Genomic DNA, 24836 nt, shown 5'->3' with positions numbered 1-24836 from the left:
AAAAATGCCTATGATATTAATTAATCATGTCATAAAGAACCTCTTGGTAAATCTGTACTGGATTTGTGACAAATCAAATTTGCTTATTTTAAAGTAATCACATGGTATTTTGAGGTACTTTTTAAAAAAATTAATGAATTATGGCCGCGTTGGGTCTTTGTTGCTGCGCGCAGGCTTTCTCTGGTTGCGGCGAGCGGGGGCCACTCTTTGGTGCGATGCGCGGGCTTCTCATTACGGTGGCTTCTCTTGTTGTGGAGCACGGGCTCTAGGCGCGCGGGCTTCAGTGGTTGTGGCTCACGGGCTTCAGTAGTTATGGCTCACGGGCTCTAGAGTGCAGGCTCAGCAGTTGTGGCACACAGGCTTAGTTGCTCCGCGGCATGTGGGATCTTCCCGGACCAGGGCTCGAACCCGTGTCCTTTGCATCGGCAGGCGGGTTCTTAACCACTGCGCCACCAGGGAAACCCTTGGGGTACTTTTGACCTGAACTTAACCTTTTTATAGATTAAAAAATTTTCTTTACTCCAGAGTCTCAAATTGCCTGTCAAGATTTTAATTAGTTCCAACTTAGGAGCAAACCGCTTCTATAATGCAGTCTCCTCTTTACCCGTTTCATCTCTCCAAGTTGTCACCAGTATGTGAAGCTGGATTTCTGTAGCGTTAGTGGCGCTGAAAGCACCTTTTCTCTCTTAGCTGGAGAGAATTGCTGCCCGGTTTTGGGTGTTACGTTCAGGGGGCCCATGGCAATGTAACAGGCCTAGGAGTTGCATGCTTCCAAGTACCCCCAGGTCTCTGACTCTCCGGGCTGGGGAGGTTGGGAGGCCTCCTCTGAGGTATGGACTGAGGGGCCACTGCTTTACCCACGTGGAGAACACATCTCAACCCCAGCTCGGACGTCTGGCACACTTACTACTTTCTTGCGGTTCTCCCCCCACAGGGACCTTGTGTTTCCTTGCGTATCGGCCTTGGATAGGAACATGTTTTAAATTACATCTAAATCGGGAACTTCTCAGCTCACGCACAACATTGTTGATTCAAAAGATGCATAGCTAGTCCTTGACTTGGGTGCCGTGTACCCAGGGGTACGTACTCCATCCTGATTCATCAGTCTGTACACCGATGGTCTGTGCACTTCTATGTATTGATGTTCTATGTCACTAAATATGATTACGAGAAAAGCGATCCATGAGAAGTGCAAAATGTCTCTTTACTCACAGGTCTGGTGCAGAATTTTCTCCTTGCGCTACTGACCTCTGACCCTGAGGGTGCTGAACTGGGCCCCCGGACTGGTTCTGCTGCCCCCAGATTTTGAGCATGGTCAATATAAATGAACTCAAAATCTCATCCCTGCAAACTGATTTGCTCTTCAAGTTAGAACTTGAATTTGCAGCCTTTGAAAGGCCGGCAAAGTGCCGTGGTGAATGTGTGAGCTGAGAGCCACATCTTTCTCAGGGAGCTTGTTGCAAAATCAAAGAGAAGCGTCTAAACATAACTTTGAGGTTTCTGTTGCGGCCCGCGAGGTATCGTGATAGAGTTAACTGAAGCTGAGCAGGTTATGCTCTTTCAAGTTTTATCCCAGGAAAGTTCTGGTTTTTGAATGAAAACCGATGGATTTGGGCAGACAGAAGGTGGCTGGGTTCCTGAGCTGTTATTTATAAACGCAGAAACCAAGTCTAGGGAGCTGCCCTCACTGGATCTTTGATAAAAAGTAATACTAAAAAAAAAGGGTATGAGACTTGGCGTTCAGAGAAATAAACACTATAATCTCAATAGATCTGAGATAAGAAACAGGCATTTTCTTTCTTGGCTTTGGGCAAAGTTAAGTTGCAAAGGGAAAACCGAAATGGAAATTGAATCCTTTGATCTTTTGTTCTTCTCTTTTCCTCTTTCACTCCGTTGTATTGATATATTTTTCTCTGCCCTTCCTCTTTCTTTTCCTTTCCAAAAAAGACTATTGCAATTTTGAAACTCTCAGGTGAGTGAATAGCTGAGGAGAATTCATGAACTGTTTACTAGCTCTGCCCTGTCTAGTGGGGTCTGCACTGCTTTGACAAGTCAGTTAGGAGATATTTCCCAAAGCAGAGGAAACAAAAACTGCCCTGGCTAGGCCTGAGGTCATCACCCTGCTGCTGGAGATGCCGGGGACATGGGTTTTGTAAACCTATGGTGGCCTTTGTCATCCACTGCCTGTGCTTAGCTGTCCCGATTCCTATGACAACTTGAAGGGATTCCCTCCTGCACATGGGCCTTCCCTCCTCCAAAAAAACACACTTTGAAAAGTCAGTTCTTTGCAAGTTGCTTCTGCTTTACGAGTGTGTTTGGAATTGACCCTGCAAGTTTACGTCTCCCTGTTTGGAGTTTTTCTGCAGGAATGGAGAGAATGGGCTTTGTTACAACATCTGAGGACTCTGCTGTCCTCTTAACCTCCCCTCTTCAAAGGAGGTGGGACGCCAGGACCAGGAGACGTGACTGTGGGCTGTGGGTGCCCCGGTGACCTCAGGAGGCTGTTAGGCACCTGAAACCCTCTACGCTCATCTGTAAAAACAGGAACCGTGACCGGCGCTCCTTTCACAGGGTCCTTAAGGGGCGGATAAATGATACAGCGGCACATCGTACGTGCTCAGCTGGTGTTTGTCGTTATCAGGAGGCCACTCTCCTCTCCACCTCGGGTCACGCATCCATTTAAGCTCCGGGAAAGAACGAGATTGAAATGAACACGCTCTGGTTTCTGCACATCGATGCGTTCTGTTTCTCTGGACGTTTAGTATGTGTGTCTAGGCCTCATGTCCTGCGAGTCTTTGTTCAAATGTCATCTCCATAGTGAGGCTGCCTCTGACTATTTTAGCTAAAACTCTAAGCCCTGCTCCCTCCACCAGCCCCAGATTGGCTCTGCCCCCGCATTCTGCTTCATTTTTTTCCATGGCGTCTAACATTTTTAAGGACTTTATATCACTTACTTATTTGTTAGGCTACTAGGATGTGAGTTCCATGAAGCCAAGGACATTTGTTTTTCACTGATGAATCCCCAGGTCCCTGGAAACGTAGCTGACAGTAGTAGAAACCCAGTAAATATTTTCTTTTCTATTTTATTTTATTTTTTAACATTTCCTCTTTTTTATTGAATTATCATTAATTTACAGTTTTTCAGGTATACAGCAAAGTAATTCAGTTATATATATATGTATATATATGTGCGTATATATATATATATATACTCTTTTTCCTATTCTTTTCCCTTATAGGTTATTACAAAATATTGAGTAGAGTTCTCTGTGCTGTATAGTAGGGCCTTGTTGGTTATCTATTTTATATATATCAGTGTGTATATGTTAATTCCAGTCTCCCAATTTATCCCTCCTCACCCTTTCCCCTTTGGTAACTATAAGTTTGTTTTCTACGTCTGTGAGTCTGTTTCTGTTTTGTAAATAAGTTTATTTGTATCATTTTTTTTAGATTCCACATATAGGTAATATCATATGATATTTGTCTTTCTCTGTCTGACTTACTTCACTTAGTATGATAATTTCCAGGTCCATCCATGTTGCTGCAAATGGCGTTATTTCATTCTTTTTTATGGCTGAGTAATATTCCACTGTATGTATGTGTATGTGTGTGTGTGTGTGTATATATATATATGTATATATATATACATATATATATATATGTATGTATATGCCACAAACCCAGTAAGTATTTCCTGAATGAGTGAAGGAAGCATGTCTTATGAGACAGTCTTGCTAAGTAGTAAAGCTAAGACACTTAGGAAATGATGACAACATTGTGCCCATCTTTCACCTCCTCTGGACAGAATCTGGGTCTCAGAGAAGATCCAGTTCACATCCTGGCTCCTCCACCAGCACTGTGACCTGCAGCAAATTACTTAACCTCCCTGACTCTTGTCTACTTTGTCTCTAAAATGGGGGCAGTGATGCCCACCAACAGGGGCCCTAGGATTTAATGAGCAAATGCATTGGAACATGCTTGGTGTAGGAGGAAACTGAAAATGCAGATTCTTACCTGTTTACCTTCAAGATCTCAACAAGCGTTGAGTCAAAATGCCAAAGATTCTTATGAAAACTCTGGAACTGGGTCAGTCTCCACATGCAAGTTCGGTTCATGAAAACTGAAAGCTTCCCCGTTCATCAGATCTTTGAGGGGCTGGATGAAATGACAGTGCAGTGGGCTAAGTAGTACCCCAAGGCTGCTCCTGCCAGCTGTGAACATGTAACGTTACATCGTGGAAGGGGCTCAGCAGAGTCATTAAAGTATGGACCTTCAAATAGGGAGGCTATCCTGCGTTATCCAGAAGGGCCTGTTCTAATGACATCAGCCCTTAAAAGCAGAGAACTTTCTCTGACTGGAATCAAAGAGATGCAGCAGAAGGGAAGCTGGAAAGATTCAAAGTATGGGAGGAACTGGACCCACCGTTGCTGGCGTGGGGTGCCACGTGAAGAGCATGAGGAGGAATGCAGCCGGCCTTCAAGAAGGAAGCCAGGTGCTTGACTGACAGCCAGCAAGAACCTGAGGACCTCAGTCCTACAACCACAAGGAACTGAATGCAGCCAACAGCCTGCACAAGCATGTAAGGAGACTTTTGCTCAGAGCCTGCAGGGAAGGATGCAGCTCTGCAGACACCTTGATTTTGGTCTCCTGAGACCCCAGACAGAGGAGACAGCTGCCCCAGCCAGACGCTGAGCTAGAAAAATGTCTGATGATACATTTGTGTTGCTTCAAGCTGCTAAATTGAAAGGCAATTCGTTATGGCAGCAGCAGAAATGGAATAAAAGCCCAATGCAGTACACTTAACACGAGTGAACGTTCTAGTTTGTAAGTTATTCCTCAATAAAGCTGTTGAAAAATCTCAATGCAAGGAAAAGGTAAGATGCTAGTGAGCTAGGATAGGTAGATAAGAAGGCCATGCAAGTGGACAGTTCTACCCAAGAAAGGATTCTGTCATTACTAAGAGAGGCCAAGGTGGAGTATTTAAGTTCTAATACCTCCCATGGAGTGTCATGTATAAACACACACACACTGTGTTCTTATTTATGGAGCAATGCATGGAGAGGAAAGCGATTCATTGTGGAATGGCACTAAAGCACTCTTCTATGGGCCAAGGTTGAAAACCTTAACGCTAAAGAAGAGAGAGAGAGAAAACATAAAAGGATTCAGAGAGAGTGTAGTCGATTTCAGGGAATGAAAAGAATATTCAAAAGTTCAGTAAATTGTCCCCCCTGACACGAGAAATGCTTGTTGGAATACTCAGAGCTGGAGGCTCTGAAGGGGGCGGCTCAGCCCACTGTCAGGGGCCGTGACTTTCTCTAGGGGGTTCCCAGATCCACCTGCCGTATGCTGTTTTGAATTAAGACTCAGCGAGATATATGCCTGGATCTGAAAACACAGGCTTGTACAGTGATGAACAGAAAGATTTAACTGCTGCGGGGAAGAGAGCAAGCTGTTCTTTTAGTGCCTTTCATCTGCAGATTTTCATGTTTCTTATTTCAGAAGCGGTCGGCAGCTAAATTTGACTTTTTGTGTAATTATTTTAACTGAAGTAGAAGAGCCATTTTTGTTTCAGCATAGTCTATACTGATTTTTTCCCTCCAGAGAATGATTAAAAGAGGTTTATGAAATTTTGAACCTTAGTGTCTTGGACATTAAGATCATTTCTGTATCATCAAGAAAATGTCTACTTTTCTGACTCACCTGTAACTGGTAATTGTCATATAAATTTGGTGCAGACTGGAAAGTTGCAGGGAATTTTCTATAGGACTTTCCATCACCTCTTTCTGCACTGTCAGCTGGAGTAGCTCTGATTCCCTACTTGCTCCAATAGGAAAACACCGTCTTCATTTTCTGGTTGTACTGAAATTCTTCTGCATTGAACTTTGGAATAATTTGGCTGTCAGCTGGTTTTTGAAACATTCTTCTAAATACGTGTTTTGAAACAGACAGCAATAGCTTTTATTTTAAGATTTGACTTTTATTCAAGGGTGACCGTAAAAACCAAACAACTCAAAAACGGCAAACAATGAACCTCAAGCCATCTCGACATGGTCTGTTCTGCCAGTGATGTAATGAGACATTATTCTTCTGGTTTTAGGTGTTTAACTGCAAAGATCACAGGCTTTAGAGAGACACAGACATGGGTAAGAATTCTGGTTCTGCCGCATAATAACGGGATCTTCTTTGGCAGGTTAATTTGTTCCAAGTCCAATTTCCTTGCTGTGTGCAGTGGAGATTCCTGTGAGAGCAGGTGAGGGGACGCCTGCGGGGCTTGTGTACTCGCGCTGTCCCCAGGTTATTGCCATCCAAGGCCCATCGTAATTTGGCCTAAATCATCTATCTTTATACTCACTCTCTTATCCTTACCCCTTGCATTTTGGGGGGAATTTTAATTTATATTTTTTAAAAAATTATATACCGTAAAATTGGCTTTTCGGTGTGTGTGCAGTTCTTTGAGTTTTAACGCATGTAGAGATTTGTGTAATTACAATTCCATCCCCAAGCCAGTTCCCTCGTGCCGACATTTTGTAGTCAGACTCTCCCCCCATCGCATTCCCCGGCAACCACTGATCTGTGATCAGTCAGTCCCTATAGTTTTGTCCTTTTGCCTTTTGCTCTTTTGTCTTTGGGGACGTCTTTGTTTTTGAGAATGTTACATAAATAGAGTCACAGTATGTCCTTCTGACACTGGCTTCCGTCCACCAGCATGGTTTCTTTGGGAGTCAACCATGTTGCTGAGTGTGTCATGAGCTTGTCCCTGTGTATTATCCACCACATAGAAAGGTCAGAGTGTTCGTCCTTTCACTGCTGAAGGACACTGGGGTGCTACTTGAGTTTGTATTATGCTTACTGGACATGCCCTTTCCCTTTTCCCTCCAGGGCTTTGCTTACAGTTGTTCCCAAGCTAGACTTCTTGATCAGCCTCTGTGGCTTCCTTTTGCACGACTGTCTTCCAAGAGCCTTGCCCTTAGAGTCTCATCGTGAGAAGGAGAAAGAAAAATCAGTCCCTGGGCCATAATCTCCATTGATCCTTCTCTGAACTGTCCCAGTGGAATTGGTCACCTTTCTTTCCCTCCTTTGTTCATGACTCTATTATGTGAGTCAGATGTAGATGTGGTACCTACCACACGCGCCACCCTCTAAGTTCCTTGAGGTGCAGGTTTTATCCATCCTGGTGTCCAGTACGGGTTCAGAAGACTTCTTGTACAAATTGAACATGATTGTGAAAAGGGCTGAGTTTGTAAAACACCATGAAGTAGCAGGAGGTCTTCTTTCCCTTTCTGATCTTTCTATTTGTACCCATTTCCCTGATTTTCCAAGCAGTGTCTAGTGGTCCTTTTCGCTACTATGTCTTGGTCACAGATAATTTGCACTGAATTACAAATGACTGATGGCTTAAAATGTTTCCCGTCAGTATTTGTACTTTTAGAGAAACCAAAGTCCTCAGGTGTAGGGATGACCTTATGAAACTGACATTTCCTAGGTTATTCTGAGTGTGAGAGGAGGATATAGGGAAAGAAATGGACCTCTGAGCATTGTTGAAATCACACTGTACGAGTCTGCCTACATCACCTTTATATGAGTCCAGGCTTACAGGTGGGTTAGCTTATGGTCTCCACCGTGAGACCATAACCTCACAGTGGAGCATCCTTTTGTGGTCCCCGTCATCCTAAATCGTTGCCATTTTGAAAAAGGTGGTGCTATATTCAACATGAGGGGATTGCTAGATCTGATGGATGTTTCCTATTGGGTCTGGGAGGCAAGGGTGGGAAAATCCGGATCTCTTCGACTACAGAGATGTGCCCTTTCTTTGGAAGTTCTTGGCAAGGGTCTTCCTGTTTTGACAGGCATGCTGCAGATAAGGAATAGGTGGGAAGTCTCCGCGATCTTGACTTTGACACAGAGCATCCCCCTTTTGGGAAGGGTCACAACACTGTGGGAGGGGTGTGGCTGGCAGAGGAGCCAGCCCTAACCCTCAGGTCGTCCTCACCCTCACAAAGGAGATTTACATGAGGGCCTTTACTGCGGGACCCACGTCTTCAGTCTCCCGTTTTCCTTCTTTTGTAAAGACACAGTCAGACTTCCCAATTAGAGCCATTTTTCATTATCACTCTTCTGAAAACACAAGAATAGCTAGTACTATGTGTCTGTAATAGATTTCTTCTCGTTGAAACTCAAATGAGAACACGCCAAAATATAGAGTACTGATGAATGTCTGGAACTGAGCTACCCACGATCCCGTGGTGCTGTCACAGGAAGAAGAGACCAGAAAGGATAAATGTAGCACATGTTCTTCCCAGGATGGTTTTATATGGTGTTGGGCAACTTAAGACGTGTTTTTGACTTTGAAATACGCATGGGTGTGTTACGGAGTTGAGTAAACAATCAGAGTCATTTCCGTCACAGGGTGGAACTGGAGCTCCAGCTGAGAGGGGGCCCTCACCGAGGAGCAGAGGGAGCGAGGAGGTGAGGGACCTCTGTGCACTTATTTCCGCTTCTCACTCCCCTTCCCTTGCCCTCTTTTCCCAGCCTGGGCCAGGGGACTGAGCCTTGGAGGACGTCCGCCCGTGGGATGAACAGATGCAGTGGAGAGGCGGGTCTAGCCTGGCTAGACCCGCCGTGACGGGACGGCAAGTTGTGTAGACGTTCACCCAACTTGGCCACAGCCTTTCGCGGTGGATGAATGCGTGGCCCCCGGGTAGAACGACACATTCTTTGTGTTTTTGCTCCATTTTCTCTGTGGTTCTATTTTTAGTCTCCAATGTCTGCCCCTCCCCTCTACCTGCCTGAGCCCCCAGCTCCAACTGTAAAATGTCCCTACGTAATCCAGACACCATCCCTAGGTCCCGAATAGCCTCTGGTTCGACACTGATTTTAGAATTTGACTAATGTAATCTCGGATTGAGGGACACCTATATTTTTAAAAGGGTCTTATTAGGTTAAATTAATCTTTATTTGGTAAAAACGTGTAGGAGTTGAACAGATGAGGCTTCAAACGGTCTGACGAGCACTTTGTGTCTGTTTTGGTACAGTCCCTAACTAGCCTTTTCAAGACTTCTTGGAAGGAAAATGCAGGTTGTGCCGTGCCTAAGCCCATGACTCACCAGAGCACAGATATAAACCTCTCTACCTTCCCAGGTGATTCTGGTCACCCATTCATTCATCTGCTGATTCAGAAAAATCATTCAGCTTCTACGAGAACCTTAGACACCGGATCACCAAAGGGAATAAGAATCAACCTTGACCTTGAGAAGCCATAGTCTGGGAGGAGAGAGGTACGGGCTTTATTTCTGTTAGAGCCTCACAGAGTTGGAGTGAAACGGTCGCAAGCGACACCCTGCCTTAGAGCAGCCGGGGAGTTTGTTTGCTGGTTTTGGGGGGAAATGTCACAGGGCCTGTAGCCCCGACAAACGGGCAGGAAGCCCTTCTCCCAGCAAAGTACACAGTGGACGAGCTCTGTTCTCTCCACTGCAGGTCAGAGCTCTGGACCAGACCTGACACCACCCAGGTGTGACCCTTAGAGGTGATACTGCTTCAGGAACAGAACACAGAACAGAGCAGGGGTCATTAGATCGTCGTTATTAATTCACGTTCGTATTCCTCTAATCTCTTCATGAGGAAGAGCTGAGAAGTTGACCACAGCAGCAACTGTTTGTAGTTTCTGATATATAATTACTCTTAAGTTACCATGTTGTATATGGCGAGCATGCTCCTTCATTGATCAGTAATAACATATACCGATTTCTAACTCAGAGTGGGCTATTTTTATTTTCATAAGTCCCGAGTTAAGGAAACCTTGCGGGCGTTTGGAGGCAGAAGCCTGCACCATCTGTCTGCACTGGCCTGACCGTTTCACCCAAAGTGAGAACAGTCGGATGAGCATCGACCTTACGGACCGTGGTCCTCATCTGGCTCGTTTCGTTCAGATGTGCTTCAGGTTACACGAGCAGGAGTTTCTTGTTATATGGGGAGAACAGAGGAGACAGTGGCTGACGCTTAGGAAAGTTCAGAAAAGGCTCAAGTGGGGAGAAGGTTTGTAACCAGACACAGGAGGAGCGGTTCCAGGGAACCGCTCAGAGGGTGGAGCCTGGATTTGGAGCCAGAGAGAACTGGAGTTGTATCCTGGGTCTGTCACTGCCCTTCATCAAGTTGTTGGCATCCCAGGGCCTCAGTTTTCTCTCTGCCACGTAGACAATGACACCCACTTGACAGGCCTGGTGTACAGATCACACAAGACAAAGCAACTAAAGTGTTCTTGGCACATGGCAAGGCTCAGTAACATGTATGTTCCACTGTGGGAAGTGGGGGAGGGCTCGTCACTGGGGGAGACCCCGCGCGGAGGCTGGGAAGGCTGGAGCTGAGATGGGGCCAGGCACCCCAGCGTGACACTCTCCGAGGCTGCGGTGAGGAATCTCCTTGGCGAAGGACCAAGGGCTGGAGTGAAGAACAGATCATCTTCACAAGCAAAAATCAAGAAGCCAGGAGCCCTAAGAATGTCATGTATTTTAACAGCCTTAATTTGAACCCAAACAAATACTATGCTCAGTAGAATGTGATCTTATTTATTTATTAAACAAGCCCAAGATGACTGCCGCCCGTCAGCACACTATCAGGACTTAGCTGAAGATCCCCTCTGTATTTAAAACCGTAAGATTCAATTTTTAAAAAAATACTTGATAGTTTGGGCTCTGTGTTGATTTCTCTCAATTAGGTCAAATTAATGTTTCTTCACTGTACCATAGGTAACGTTTTCTTAGCTTGGCAAGGTGATGAATTACTTCGGTTTACTATTTTGTCCCAAGGCTATTTGTAACGGAAAAAAACAAGTGCATCTTAATGAATTAAGGTCCCCTAACAAGGGCAACAATCTAAACAAACCATTAAATAGAAAAGAGAAATGTCAGCACAGACAGAATCTCCCAAGTTTCCTGCAGTTAATAGACGTCGGCTGGTTTGCAGTGTTTGTGATTTTAATCTAAAAACAAGTATATGACTATCAGCCGTGTATACTATACAGACACAAGATACAGGTATCGTACTTCCGTCGTCCACAGTTCAGCGGTTATCAGGGCACCGTGGCCGACTCAGGATGTGGGCGGGAGTGGAGTGATGCAGAAATGAATGAGGGACATTCTTCCTCTTAAAAGGCCTCACAGTCCTGTAGGGACTTGGCCACATTGTGTGACTCTGCATACAGGCTGATCCTGTACCATGCTTTAAGAGTACAGACCAAATTCACTGATGAACTTTAGCGTTTTCCAGTAGCATCTCTAGAATTTTCTCTATATAGTATCATGTCATCTGCAAACAGTGACAACTTTATTTCTTCTTTTCCAATTTGGATTCTTTTTATTTCTTGTTCTTCTCTGATTGCCGTGCCTAGGACTTCCAAAACTATGTTGAATAAAAATGGATATTACTCAGCCGTAAAAAAGAATGAAATAATGCCACGTGCAGCAACATGGATGGACATGGAGGTTATCATGCTAAGTGAAGTAAGTCAGAGAAAATCAAATATCAGATGATATCACTTACATGTGGAATCTAATTTAAAAATGATACAAATGAACTCACTTACAAAACAGAAACAGACTCACAGATTTTGAAATCAAACTCATGGTTACCGAAGGGGAAACGTGGAGGGAAGTGATAAATGAGGAGCTGGGGATTAACATACACGTACCGCTATATATAAAATAGATAACTAACAAGGACCTACTGTACAGCACAGGGAACTCTACTCAGTATTCTGCAATAACCTATAGAGGAAAAGAATCTGAAAAAGAATGGATACATATATATATATATATATATATATATATATACATATCACTGAATCACTTTGCTGTATACCTGAAACTTACAAAACATTGTAAATCAACTATAATCCAATAAAAATTTTTAAAAAGAATACAGACCAAATGCTAGTGGGGTTAAATTTTAAAGCCATGGGTGGTGGAGGTGAGAGGTAGTCTCAGTACCCATATATAAATATATATATATATAAATATATAAATATAAATATATATATATAAATATAAATATATATATATATATGGTTGTATATATATATGTAAGAGTCAGGGCCTCCCTCTTGGAGGAGGTCAGATTTGAGTTGGTCCTGCAAGATTGGTAGGTGGAATTCTCTAGCTCAGTATGGAAGGAGAGTTTGGTTTTTATTTTTCTACTTTTTTCTTACTTACCTGGAATTTGTTGTAACCATCTTTCTGATTAAGTAAGTAGCAATATACTCTTTTTCTTGCGGTACGCGGGCCTCTCACCGCTGTGGCCTCTCCCGTTGCGGAGCACAGGCTCCGGACGCACAGGCTCAGAGGCCATGGCGCACAGGCTTAGTTGCTCTGCAGCATGTGGGATCTTCCTGGACCAGGGCTCGAACCTGTGTCCCCTGCATTGGCAGGCGGATTCTTAACCACTGCGCCACCAGGGAGGTCGCGGGAGCCCCTAGTCGTGAATTGGTACAAATACTGCACTAAAGAATCAATCAATTCTTCATCCTGAAACTTGTTTTAGAACGAGCAACAGACAACGCTTTCGAGGTCTCTAGGGTCCTAAACCCTCCGTGGTCGTATTTCACAGGGCGTCATGTTAAGCAAGCTTGTCTTGGAGAGAAGGGAACATTTTCCCTAAACTGCTCAGTTCGAGGTGCTGCAAATTAAGAGCTCACACGTGCGTGGATGGAGACTAAGGGGTGGGGACTGAGACCAGTTAACGGCACCAAGGTGTCCCCTTCCCCTGTGCTTACAGTCTCATTCTATGTTGATCCATTTCAAAGCTACACACTTTAGTTTACATCCTTATTTTTAAAGAAGTTGTTTCTAGCAGGCAGATTAGTAGAACCCTGGATTTGGAAGCCCCCTGTAGGCTGCCGTCTCTGTGGTCCTGTCTCCAGTGCTGAGACGGGTCCTGTTTATTCCCGGGCCTCGGAACCCACACTGAGCCCCACTCAGCATCTCTGAGGCTGACGTTCTCAAGACCCTGTGGACACCTTCTCACTGCTACTGAGATTCTCGTCATTACCATTAGCTTTTTTAACTTAGCACTTCATTAAGTTCCTTCAAGAAAATTTACGCCTGTCTTTCTGTTCTCTAACCAGCTCTAAAAGCACAGCACTGCCTAAACGTCAGTGGGTCTGAACACGGAGCCGTTTCGTACAAATAATCCTAAATTGAGGATTCATTTTAGATTTTGCAAAAATAAGTGGGATGTATTTGGACCATTTGAAAAGATGCATGAAAAGTACTTGCTGATAAGGTTTTCAGTTCAATCTTAACTCTCTGTTTTTTCTCTTGTTCTCTGGTGTCTCTCTGTATCCATCTCTCCCACGCCAGATTGGGCCAAATGAGCGAATTTAGTCAACGGCGTGGCCCGTCCTGCTTGCTGTTTGATTTGGGCAGGCGGCTCTTGTCAGGCAAGTCTCACTCAGGAGGCTTTCTTGTGCAGAACCCCCAAGGCCTGGGAGGGTGGACTTCCGCCTGCAGGAAGTGGCAGCCTGGCCTTGGCTGACTTTCCCTCCCTCCCAGAAGAGGTTAGGGGAGCCCCCAAGGAGGAGTCCCCATCCTGGTGCCACACCCCCTGCGTCCTCGCCCCTCCTCTGGAGCGGGTGGCAGACACCAGCCACAGCTCCTCCTTAGACAGAAGGACGAGCTGGGGTGAAGTGAGCTCTGCCCTCTGTCCTCCCCAAACCCCAGACCTCACGCCTGGCTGAGCAGCAGGGAGGGGAAGAAATGGACTATAATTGGGTGTGGATTGGGATTTCAAGCTGGGGGATGTAAAAGGAAAAAATAGAAGGGCCTGGGAGCCGTCTGACAACGTGGAAACCGGATGAGTATAGCTGAAGGCGGCGACAGGACAAAGCGAAACCCGCACTGAACTGGGGCCTAGGTACAAGTGTCGAAACCGTGCATCTCGTCTGCCTAGGTTTCCACTGTGTCTCCAGCACCTGCATATATTGGTAGGCTCCTGGCAGGTATATGTCGGGGAAACAGACAAACAATCGTGGACAAATGAATGGGCTCCAGGGTCAGTGGAGGCAAATATGAAGTCTTACTCTGCCCCAGGGCAAATTCAGCGATGTCCTTGGTATTCCTATGTCCTCCAAGCTCTCGTTTCTCTCCTGTGAGTGTGACAGCGACAGTGATCTCAGAGGGTAGTGCTGGTTGACCAGACAGCATACAAGCACAGAGTAAGTGCTCAATAAACATTGATTTCAGCCCCTCCTTTGCTTGTGCACGCATTCCGTTTTATGTAGCAATGCAAGGGGCATTCCTTTGGACGGTGAATAAATAATATTACATTCAAAACAGAGAATTCAGTATCAATAGTCACTTTTTTTCCCCATGATGAACAAAATATCAAAATTTTATTTTATTTATTTATGTTTTATGTCCTATTGTCATTATTTATTTATTTATTTTTTACATCTTTATTGGAGTATAATTGCTTTACAATGGTGTGCTAGTTTCTGCTGTATAACAAAGTGACTCAGTTATACATATACATATGTCCCCATATCCCCTCCCTCTTGCGTCTCCCTCCCACCCTCCCTGTCCCACCCCTCTAGGTGGACACAAAGCACGGAGCTGATCTCCCTGTGCTATGCAGCTGCTTCCCACTAGCTATCTGTTTTACATTTGGTAGTGTATATATGTCCATGCCACTCTCTCACTTTGTCCCAGCTTACCCTTTCCCCCTCACTGTGTCCTCAAGTCCATTCTCTACATCTGCATCTTTATTCCTGTCCTGCCCTTAGGATCTTCAGAACCACTTAATCCCTGTAAAATTTTCATGAGAACATTGAAAAAAAAAATCTAAGAAACATTACACCCAGTGAAAGGAGGGCTATAGGACTTAACGGTACAAAGGCGACCTGAGCTCCATTTCAAAGCCTTTCCACCCACTTCTTTTCCCTCTTTCCCTGGCTGTTTCCCTTCCCTCTCTGGCTCTGCAGGATGGCCTTCTCCCCCCTTCCTTTTCCACTTTTTGTTTTTTCTACTGCTACAGTCTCCCTCTCTTTCATTTTTATCAATAGAAAGAAATGGAGGGAAAAGGGGAGAGGATCAAAGAGGTGGAACAAGAGTTGAAGGTCAGTCTCTTGATCTCCCCAGCGGGACACGTAAGGATGAAAGGAAGAGGCTGGGGGAGGAAAGAGCAGAGGTGATGCTTATCTGAGGCCAGTAGCATATATCAGCGTCCAGAGACATCCACATGGGCAGGTTGTTTTAATAACATCTTTTTAAAGAGAGGACTTTCCTGCCCAGAAAACAAGACAAACAGAGACAGCAGAGAAAAGGCTGTGATGACAGCAGGGTTTTGTTTCCTTAGAGAGAGAGGGTACCAGATGTCAAACGGGCCTGCTTGACCGTGACTAGGGGCCAGGCCAGCTGCTGACGTCTGTCCCACTTGTTTTAGCAGCAGAATTGTGACCTGTCCCTCCCACTTGCCCTTTGAAATCTAGGTTTCTCCTCCCAGCTGCCCTCTGGCCTCATCCCTGTTGTGTGGTCTCTGAATAAGGTTCCAGCTGAGTGAGACCAATGCTTCTTCCCAAAGAAGCAGCACATTCTGCACTTCCTTGGAAAGGCAAGTAAAAATGGAAATGGACGTCGGACTGTGTCACAGGAAGCCAGCCCACCGTGGGGACACCCAGACTTGCACAAGGGATAAAGAATTCCTTTAGATACTCAGTCCTTCTTATACACTTGAAATGAGATTGAATTCACATACACACTCACCCCCCGCCCCGTAAGTTAGTCTGTCGCTTGTGGAGAAACCACCTGCTTAAGGAATATCACAGGAGAGACGATTACGTTTAAACCTGACTTTGTTGGGGCCTGTGCATGTCCTATCTGCCTCACTCCTTTTTCTTTCCTTTTCCTGGACATCACAAATTCATAAAAATATACTTATTGGGAATCTCCTATGTGTTCAGAGCTATGCCAGGTGCTATTTCACAGAAATGAAATAAGAAGACTGGTCCCTGCCTTGGGGAACTTTGAACCTGGAAATAGGCATGCAGGTAATCAGGTAGTAAGTCCTCCAGTGTTGAAGGCGGGAAACGCTCTCTACCTTGTGAGCTAATTTGCAAATTAGCTCATTCTTCTCATGATTTTCATTTTTAGAAGGTTTTTTTTTTTTTTAAACCACTTGATGGACTCAAGATATCTCTGTACTGCAGTTTTGGTTTGTGAAATTTAATTCTGGTTTGCTTCATTTGAGGGAATGTACCTGGAAAGGCACACCCCTGTGCTGGCCGCAGAGGCCTGGGAGCTTGGTGGACGGTCAAGCGTCACAGGTGTGTGGAGGGATGGCTCCGCTCCAGGCGCTGGGTGCTGCCACACAGATGCAGACCCTGTCTCCAAGGAGCGTAGAATGTTCTAGAGAGGACCCTACCCCTAACCCGCATGTGCACAAAGAGGGGAGAAATTATTTCTGATGAAAGAGAGTGAGCAAAGCTTTAGGGAGAGGTTAACAGATTATTTCTGCGCTGAGCAACACACAGAACGTTTAGGGGGACTTAGAGGGTGAACAAGTCCATAGATGGAGCAGAAGCGGTACTGCTTTGAGTGGGTTGGCGAGGTTGACTTGTCGGTTTATGTTGGCCTTGGTGTGAACCTTGGCAATGTGTTTATATTTTCCCACTTTGAGTCTGCAGTTCTCTTGCAAGAAAGGTATTTAGAAGGTTCTATTTCCAGAAGCCTGTTTGTAGACACAAGGTCGGCAGCTGGCAGGATAATGAACCCATTTCAATAGAATAAATCCCATTACTATCGACATTAAGCAGCCGCAGAACGATTCATGAAGCTCTTTTCAAAATTCAAAAAATGCTTAATCAAAAGGAGGCCGAGGAGAAAGAATAAATAAAAATCCTGTCAGAAGTTGATTGCTGTTGGCTTTCTTTATGAGCCAGTTCTGCTGTTTCTCAGGTTGACTGGCGCTGAGGTCAAGTGCATGGATTCATTTTACTAAATAAAACTTTGCATTGGGCTGATAGAGAAAAAACCTGACAAAAGGCCCTAAACGTCCAGGGAGCTGATGGATTTTTATAGGTCGCGTGACTGCCCTACGGTTTGTAAGTTCTGTGTTTGGGGTTTTTGATATGTTTCCAGCATGTGAATTTTGCTTGTTTCGCTCTCTCTCCCTCTCTCTCTGTTTCACGGCCCTTATTCCTTCTGCCTTTGGTTTCTCAAAATGGAAATAGGAAGGTATCTCTGTTTTCTTTTGCTACGAGGAAAGACTTTCAGGTAAGGTTCTGAATAACCAGGTACGACTTCAATTGGATTTCAAGTCTAAGTTTGCATCATCAGATGACACTAATAAAATGGAAATTTGCAAGAGAAAGAAAGGAAGAAAGTTTCCATGTTAGGCAGGAAAATACCCAGAGGCAGCTGTGGTTTTTTATTTCCAGGGCAGGAAAGAAGCATGACTTGTCTTTCCTGCTTTTTGTGCCCTTAGTTTTTCTAACCCTCCTTTGACTGTGTTCCTTGTCATGGTATTTATAGAGCTAAAGTACTCCCTGTGAAGGACCACTGTGGGATTTAGAGATTCTGCGGGGTCCTGGAGATGCAGTCCCTGCTTCTGTAGGCACCACCCCCTTCAACACAAAGCCTGTGATCAAAGTCACACTGATGTACCTTTCCTGGCCATTCAGCAAACTCAACCAGCCTTGCATCTAAGGCTGAATCTTTTTCTCAAAAAAGTCAGCCAAACTCTTTCCTTTCCTTTCAACTATCTTTCCTTCCTCCATGAAATCTGTATTCTTTTGAAAAGATGAATCCTCCTGTATTAGTTATCTTTTGCTGCATTAAAATTAACCATTTTGTTAATTCAGTGGCTTGAACAAGAAACATTTCTTATCTCACAGTTCCTGAAGGGAAGGGATCCAGGTGCAGCTAAGCTCAGGGCCCCTCCTAAAGGTGTGACTGAGGCGTCTGCTGGGCTGCTGTCATATCAAGGCTCAGTGGGGAGATGACTCATCCCCGGCTCACGTGTGTGGTGGTCAGAGGCCTGGATCCCCAGGTCTTTGACGCGTGGACCTTCCACAGTGCAGCTCATAATATGGCATCTGGCTTCCCTCAAAGTGATGGAGAGAATGAGAGAGAGAACGAGAGAGAGAGAGAGAGAGAGAAAGGGAGAGAGATGGAGAGAGAGACAGGGAGAACCCAAGATGGAAGCCCAGTCTTGGTAACCTATCCTGAGATGTGAAATTTCACCAGGTCCAACCTACTCCCAAGGGGAGATGATTACACAGAGAAGGTGGGGGTCTTTGTGCCCTGTCTTATAGGGTTCTACCACACCTGCTGTGACTTATTGGAAAACTGTGTGCTCTAGGAGAGATGCTCTTTAAGGGCAGGGATTAGCCCCTTGGCGTATTTCAACCACTGATGCTCTCTTTCGGACTTTTTTCGGTACCAAAAAGTAAAGAATTTCCACATCACCTCCACAAAACTGGAGTTGATTTTAAGGAATTCTTGGCCCAGCATCACCAACAAAAGTCTTTCTTTGGCCATCTGTTGGATCCCCTCTCTCTACCAATCCTCTTCCTTGCTTGGAAAACTCCTACTGTCTCTCCCATCCTTGGACGGCACGTGGCCCGTTGAGGCCACCTGTGGCCCCCTTCAGTTTACATCAGCTCCCATTGCTGTGGTCTCGCACACTTCCTGCGGTCACACCCGCCACTGGCATGTGATCCAAGAAGTTCAGTCCCATTTTCGGTCGGAGTCTCCATCCATATCAATGGACCCCCTCCCCCCAGTTTCCAGCAATGGCTCTTAACAGATTTTGTGTCTTGTTATAACCTTCTGCGTCTGGGAGGAACCTTTCACTTTCCTCCCCAAAGAATATTTCCTTCATTCCCTTTCTTGCTCCCCACCCGCCTCACAACAGCTCTCTTCCCTGAGCACCTGCAGCTTCTCAGCTTCTCTTCTGCTCCTGTTGCCTTTTTCCCGAAATCCAACCATATGAATTCTTTGTCATTTGATTCCTTGATAGTGTTTTCTATTCTTCAGCAGAAAAGGTCAAAGGAACTTTTCTGGCAGAGGCAGAGCTCTCTCTAAAGGGGCAAGATTTCAGGGGCCAATAGAGATAAAAGTGGGTAAGGGGAGGAGTCTGGGGGGAACACGGATGCTGATACAGATTTTGTCCTGTTGCTTTGCACATCCTCCAGAACTTGTAACTGGATAGACCAACTCACTTCTGCAGGTCGGCCCTAGTTGGGTGAGCAGCCATGATCTGGGTGCCTGTCCTTTCATTAAGGGGCATCCCTTGGTCCAGTCCTCTCTGGCTGGAGACCCTGGGTCAGAGTACCCATAATGTGGTCATTTAAAGAACAGGACCTGAAACGGAGGCAAGTCCTCTTAGAATCAAGTGTTTTCACAGAAGGCAATGATTAGGTCAAGCCAAGTACATTTGCAATAAATGCAGAATGAATAAGCTACCAACGCATTCAAAGTCCAGTGGGGCACAAGTCAGTGGGGATGTGTGAGTAAGTCTATGGGTAGATTAGCAGCAGGAAAATGCTTATTTTTAGGTGGTGTGGTGATCAGACCCTAAGTCCTGGAGAGCCTGGCTTCATGGATAAGGTTTACCAAGGCTTATCCGCGTAGGGCTGGAAGAATGCAGCACCTTCCAGATACGATTTCTTACATATTTTACAGCAATGAACAGAAACAGCTATGCCAAGAATCCCATTAAAACAAAGTTTAATAACTGCTTATTATTTATAAAGCAACTTTATATGCATTAGTTCATCTAATAACCCCAATAACTAAACAAGGTGGTACAATTATACTCGTTTTTACTCACGAGAAAACCGAAGATTGTAAGGGTTTGGTCACTAGCCCAGGCTGGACCGTGCACAAATACTGAGTCAAACTCCAACAAAATATGTCTGTTTCCAAACTCAATACCTGCACCCACTACCCTGCCATTCATGTAAAACACCAGTATAGGAACGTCAAAATGATTTTGTTAAGGAGCTTGAAAGGAAAACAAGTTCCGAGGTCAAATTAATTCCCATCTTCCAAAGCGTATAGCCTCTGAATAAGTAACTTGGTCTAAGCACGCGCTCCGGGGCTGTAAGAACGTGGTGGGTCTGGTTAAGGAGTGAGGGTCATGCCTGCTGAGTTCTGCCATCCCTCTGTATAATAAGAGCAGATCTGTGGTGGATGCATGTGGTGTCTTTGAAGAAAAATGTGCCAAACACCAGGCAAAGAGTAAGCACTTAATACATAGCGGCTACTCAGATGATTGCGCTTAGAGAATTTCAGTGCAGTCTCTGAAAAGGAGACAAGCTGAGGCCTGTAGGATCACAGAGGCTGTGGGTCTGCAAGGAGCGAAGGATCTGGGTGTGGGCGGCTTCCGACGTTTGCCTGAGTGAGGTGACCTGTTCAGACACCTGTCAGCGGCAGGGCGATAAGCTGAGACTTCTTGAGGCACAGGCAAAGCCCTTATCTTTCTGTGTTTTCTCTTACGGGAATGGAAATCATTCTTCCCATGAACAAAAGTGATGTGAGGGTTTGTATTTTAAGGTGGGTTCACCTTCCAGTGACAAAAAAGCCCTACATTTATAGTTTAGAGACCAGAGGCTTTTATGATTTTTTAAAAGAGCAGTTTATTCATGACTTTCCTTTCCACCCAGGATTCTGCACGCTGCCTTCTCGCCTGTTTCGCTGTAATTGTTCTGATTTGTGTGAGGGGTTGTGAGTATTTCTATGGTGGGAGCTGAGAATAAGGAGACGGGACCCAGGAACGTTAGCGCCACGCCCCACGGGGCTGTGACGGGTGAGGGGTTGCTGAGACATACGGTCATTTCCTTCGACTCCCATGGGTTTTCCCTCCTCATTTACTGCGTTTCTCATTCCACCCCGCCCCTCCCACCATTAGCCGCCCATTCCTGCCTCGGGCCCTGTCCTGACTACAGAGAGAATCCCATGTCCATAGCCTTAAGACAGTTTATTGTTCCCTTTAAAATTTATGGTTAAGAAACTAAACCGTTATTTCTACGTCCTGGGAAGACAAATCCACAGCCATTTGAGTTATCCAGCTTGCCAGATCTTTTCCATCAGTAGGACCTGCAAAGAGAAATGGAGTGAGTGAGTGTATGTGCGGGTTCGTGCGTGTGTGTGCGTGTGAGAGAGAGAGGTTCAGCAGCAGAAGCCAGGCCAGATGGCATCTGTCGTGGAGGAAGCACGTCCCTTTCTCTCACCCTAAACAGCACAGGGAGATGCCAACCTTCCAGCCACTGGTCGCCATCAGCTCTCTTACTCTTAGAATCAACACAGAAGAAATAAGACCAGAATTTTATGTCTCCCATGAAGGAAAATAAAGGCTCATTTGCCTCCACAAATCCTGAGGCCTTTGCTTTCTTGAGTCAAATTTTATGCAAAGAACGTGGAGAAGCATCGTGACTGAGAGAGATGCCTCCGCGGAAGGACGTCTATGCGCTGCATCATCGGAAGGCAAACTAGTGCCTCAGCAGAATCTGCTTTGCCTTCGGAAGAGACCAGTATAACCAGCAAGGAGCCTGCCGACAACGAGAGGCCTGATCAGCCCCAGGCGTCGGGCCGACGCGGGGATCGAGGCACGGCTGTCCTCAGCCATTCTCGCCCCAAACCTCCGCCCGTGGGCCCTGAGGTTGCTTGGCCATGAGGACTAGCATATAAGCAACCTGGTGACCCACAGAGATGGCTGCGCACGGCAGCCCTCCCTTTGAAGCGTTATAGCCACAGTGTGTGGGCGAACATACAGCAAGCGTCTCCGTCAGGTGTGTGTGTTCGGTGGTGGCATCTCTGATGCTGAGAAATACAAAGGCTGAATTTCCTCTTCAGTAGGAAAGAGACCTCAGGCTAATCGCTCACTGCTACTGGCTCTGAGCCTCATCCCTGTGCAGCTCTCACCCAGCAGTGGTGTAATATAGCCATTGCCTCGCGTGCACACACTCAGTTAATAATGATTTACGCTTCCCGCTGTGGCTGCCATCAGAGCAGCAGTGACAAATGTCCTTGCTTAAGTCTGGTGGGACACGACTTCTTCAGCTTTGCTAAATACCCTTCCAGGTTGGCAGTAACGTGGACGAGGTGACAAGCCCAGCTCATCTGATGGAAATTTTCCCGGCTTTTCCTGACACCACTGTCTAAGCCCCATGCGGTTTTCCAGAGGTGCCTTAGAGCTGGAGTCTGTTTATTTGTCTGTCTGGAAGTTTCAAGCTGTCACACGTGTGTTGTGCTGCGGTTCGAGTGTATGTTATAGGAGTGAGCCACCCCAGAGAGGCACAAGGGGCCCCTCGAGTGAAAGCCTTGCTGAGTTTCTCCATTTGCTCTGGGCTTGCTGCCATGGGGGGCTGGAAGATGCTGCTTCCTTGGGGGAGGAGGGTGCATCACCAAGTTCAGCATGGGGGTCCCCAGGTTGCTGGGGAAAGTCACGTGGTGGAAACTTCATTTCCATTTGCTGTGGATTTGGTCGAGGAGACGTTAGCACACGTGGATGGCGGGACGTTCTTTGTTTCCCATGTGATTTCACAAAAATACCCCACATGGCTGAGGAGACTGAATCCCTAAGGTAAGAGAGCCTAGTAGTATGAAATCGCCCTCCACAAACAAAACGTCTCTGAAGTTGTAAAAGCTATGCATAATTTGCAATTTAAACCAAAGTACGTTTGTCTCAAGTTGTTCTATTCAGATTCTTTGGTGCAAGGAACAGAAATGTACTTGAAGAAGCTTAAGTCTAGAAAGGCATCTTGATGTAAGTGTACTTGTCTCCCAGAGTCCCAGAAGAGGTCAGGCGGAGGAGCCGGTGGTGTGTTCTAGAACCATCAGGAGGGAGGTGGTCTCCATCTCTGCAGATCTGGTAACTTACATTTACATGTGGTTCAGGGTGGAGCGCCCCACCCTTAGGTCTGCTCAGCCCTATGGCTCTAGCCCTCAGCATCAAATACCTACAGCATCTTCGTTCCAGATTGGAAAGGTTATGTCCGTTAAACCAGGTGACCACCCATAGGGTCAGACGTCTAGAGCTAGGAAGGAAGTGGGTTTTGACCACGTGATACGTGTTGCTGGTCTTCCAGGGTCTATGGGTAGGACAGGTTAAATTAGAAGGGAAAGTTACACCTAGAGATCGAATAATCTACATGCAAATATAATGTTCCAAGTTACTTTCCCTCATGAAAAATCAAAAACAAAAAAGTGTTTCACTATTTTCCTCTTTAGATTAATGTATAACATAGAACGAGATGAGAGCCTATTTAAGGCTGAATTATAGATGCGATGGCCTCTCCCAGGACCTGGTGAATGTAATTCTCTTCCCCCAAACAAGCTATTTTATTATTAACAGTAGAATAATATTTACCTGACTAGACACCATGGATTTTAGTGGTGTGCTCTTATAGCACAGGTCAAAAATATAAAGAAAAGTATATTTTGAAATCACCCTTCATATTCAGTATGAAATGGAATAGCATTTCCAAACTTGAGTAATATTTGATTTTTTAAAAATTTTAATAACTTTTTTATTGTAGTAAAATATATAACATAAAACTTAACATTTTAACCATTCTGAAGTGTAAAATTCGGTAGTATTGATTATTTTCACAATTTTGTACAACCACTAGCACTATCTATTTCTAAAATTCAAAATGGAAATTCTGTAATCATTAAACAATAACTCCCCATTCCTCCTGCCAGCCAGCTCCTGGTGACCTGTAACCTCGATGAATTTGCCTCTTCTAGACATTTCATAGAAGTAGAATAATGCAATATTAGTCCTTTTGTGTCTGTCTTGTTTCACTTAGATAATGTTTTCAAGGTATATCCATGTTGTAGCTTTTGTTGGAAATTCATTCCTTTTATGGTTGAATAATATTCCATTGTATGTATAAACCACATTTTGTTTCATTTGTCAATGAACATTTGGGTTGTTTCTACCTTTGAGCTATTGTGAATAATGATGCTATAAACATTGGTGTAAAAATATCTGTTCGAGTTCTTGTTTTCAATTCTTTAAGGTACATACCTAGACTGGAGTTTCTGGGTCATGTAGTAATTCTATACATAAGTTTTTGATGAACTGTCAAGCTTTTCCACTGTTTTACATTTCTACCACCATTTATGGGGGTTCCAATTTCTCCACAACCTTGCCAATGCTTGTGATTTTCCATTTTTTATTATAACCATTCTAGGAGGTGTGAATTGGCATCTCATACCCTGTGGTTTCAGTTTACATTTCCTTAGTGTAAATTTCCTTTCCTTATATTGAGGATTTTTTTCAAATGCTTATGAGAGGGCTTCCCTGGTGGCGCAGTGGTTGAGAGTCTGCCTGCCGATGCAGGGGACACGGGTTCGTGCCCCGGTCCGGGAAGATCCCACATGCCGCGGAGCGGCTGGGCCCGTGAGCCATGGCCGCTGAGCCTGCACGTCCGGAGCCTGTGCTCCGCAACGGGAGAGGCCACAACAGTGAGAGGCCCGCGTACCGCAAAAAACAAAAAAACAAACAAAAAAAAATGCTTATGAGGTATTTGTATATCTTTGGAAAAATGTCGCTTTAAATCTTTTGCCCTCTCTAGTAAATTTTAAATTTCAGTTATTGTATTTTTAGCTCCAGATTTTTTGCTTTGTTCTTCTCTATATTTTCTCTTTGTTAACATTTTCATTTTGTTCATATGTTGCTTTCCATTTTTTTACAGTTACGTGATCAATGTTTTCTTTAGACCTTTGAGCTTAAGATAGTTCTTTTATTTATTTATTTATTTATGGCTGCGTTGGGTCTTTGTTGCTGCATGTGGGCTTTCTCTAGTTGCGGCGAGTGAGGGCTACTCTTCGTTGTGGTGT

The sequence above is a fragment of the Aethalodelphis obliquidens genome, unplaced genomic scaffold (assembly GCF_003676395.1).
Source record: "Aethalodelphis obliquidens isolate GAN/ISIS:26980383/991018 unplaced genomic scaffold, ASM367639v1 scaffold35, whole genome shotgun sequence".
In the NCBI taxonomy this organism is placed as follows: domain Eukaryota; kingdom Metazoa; phylum Chordata; class Mammalia; order Artiodactyla; family Delphinidae; genus Aethalodelphis; species Aethalodelphis obliquidens.
This window is presented reverse-complemented; position numbering follows the sequence as displayed.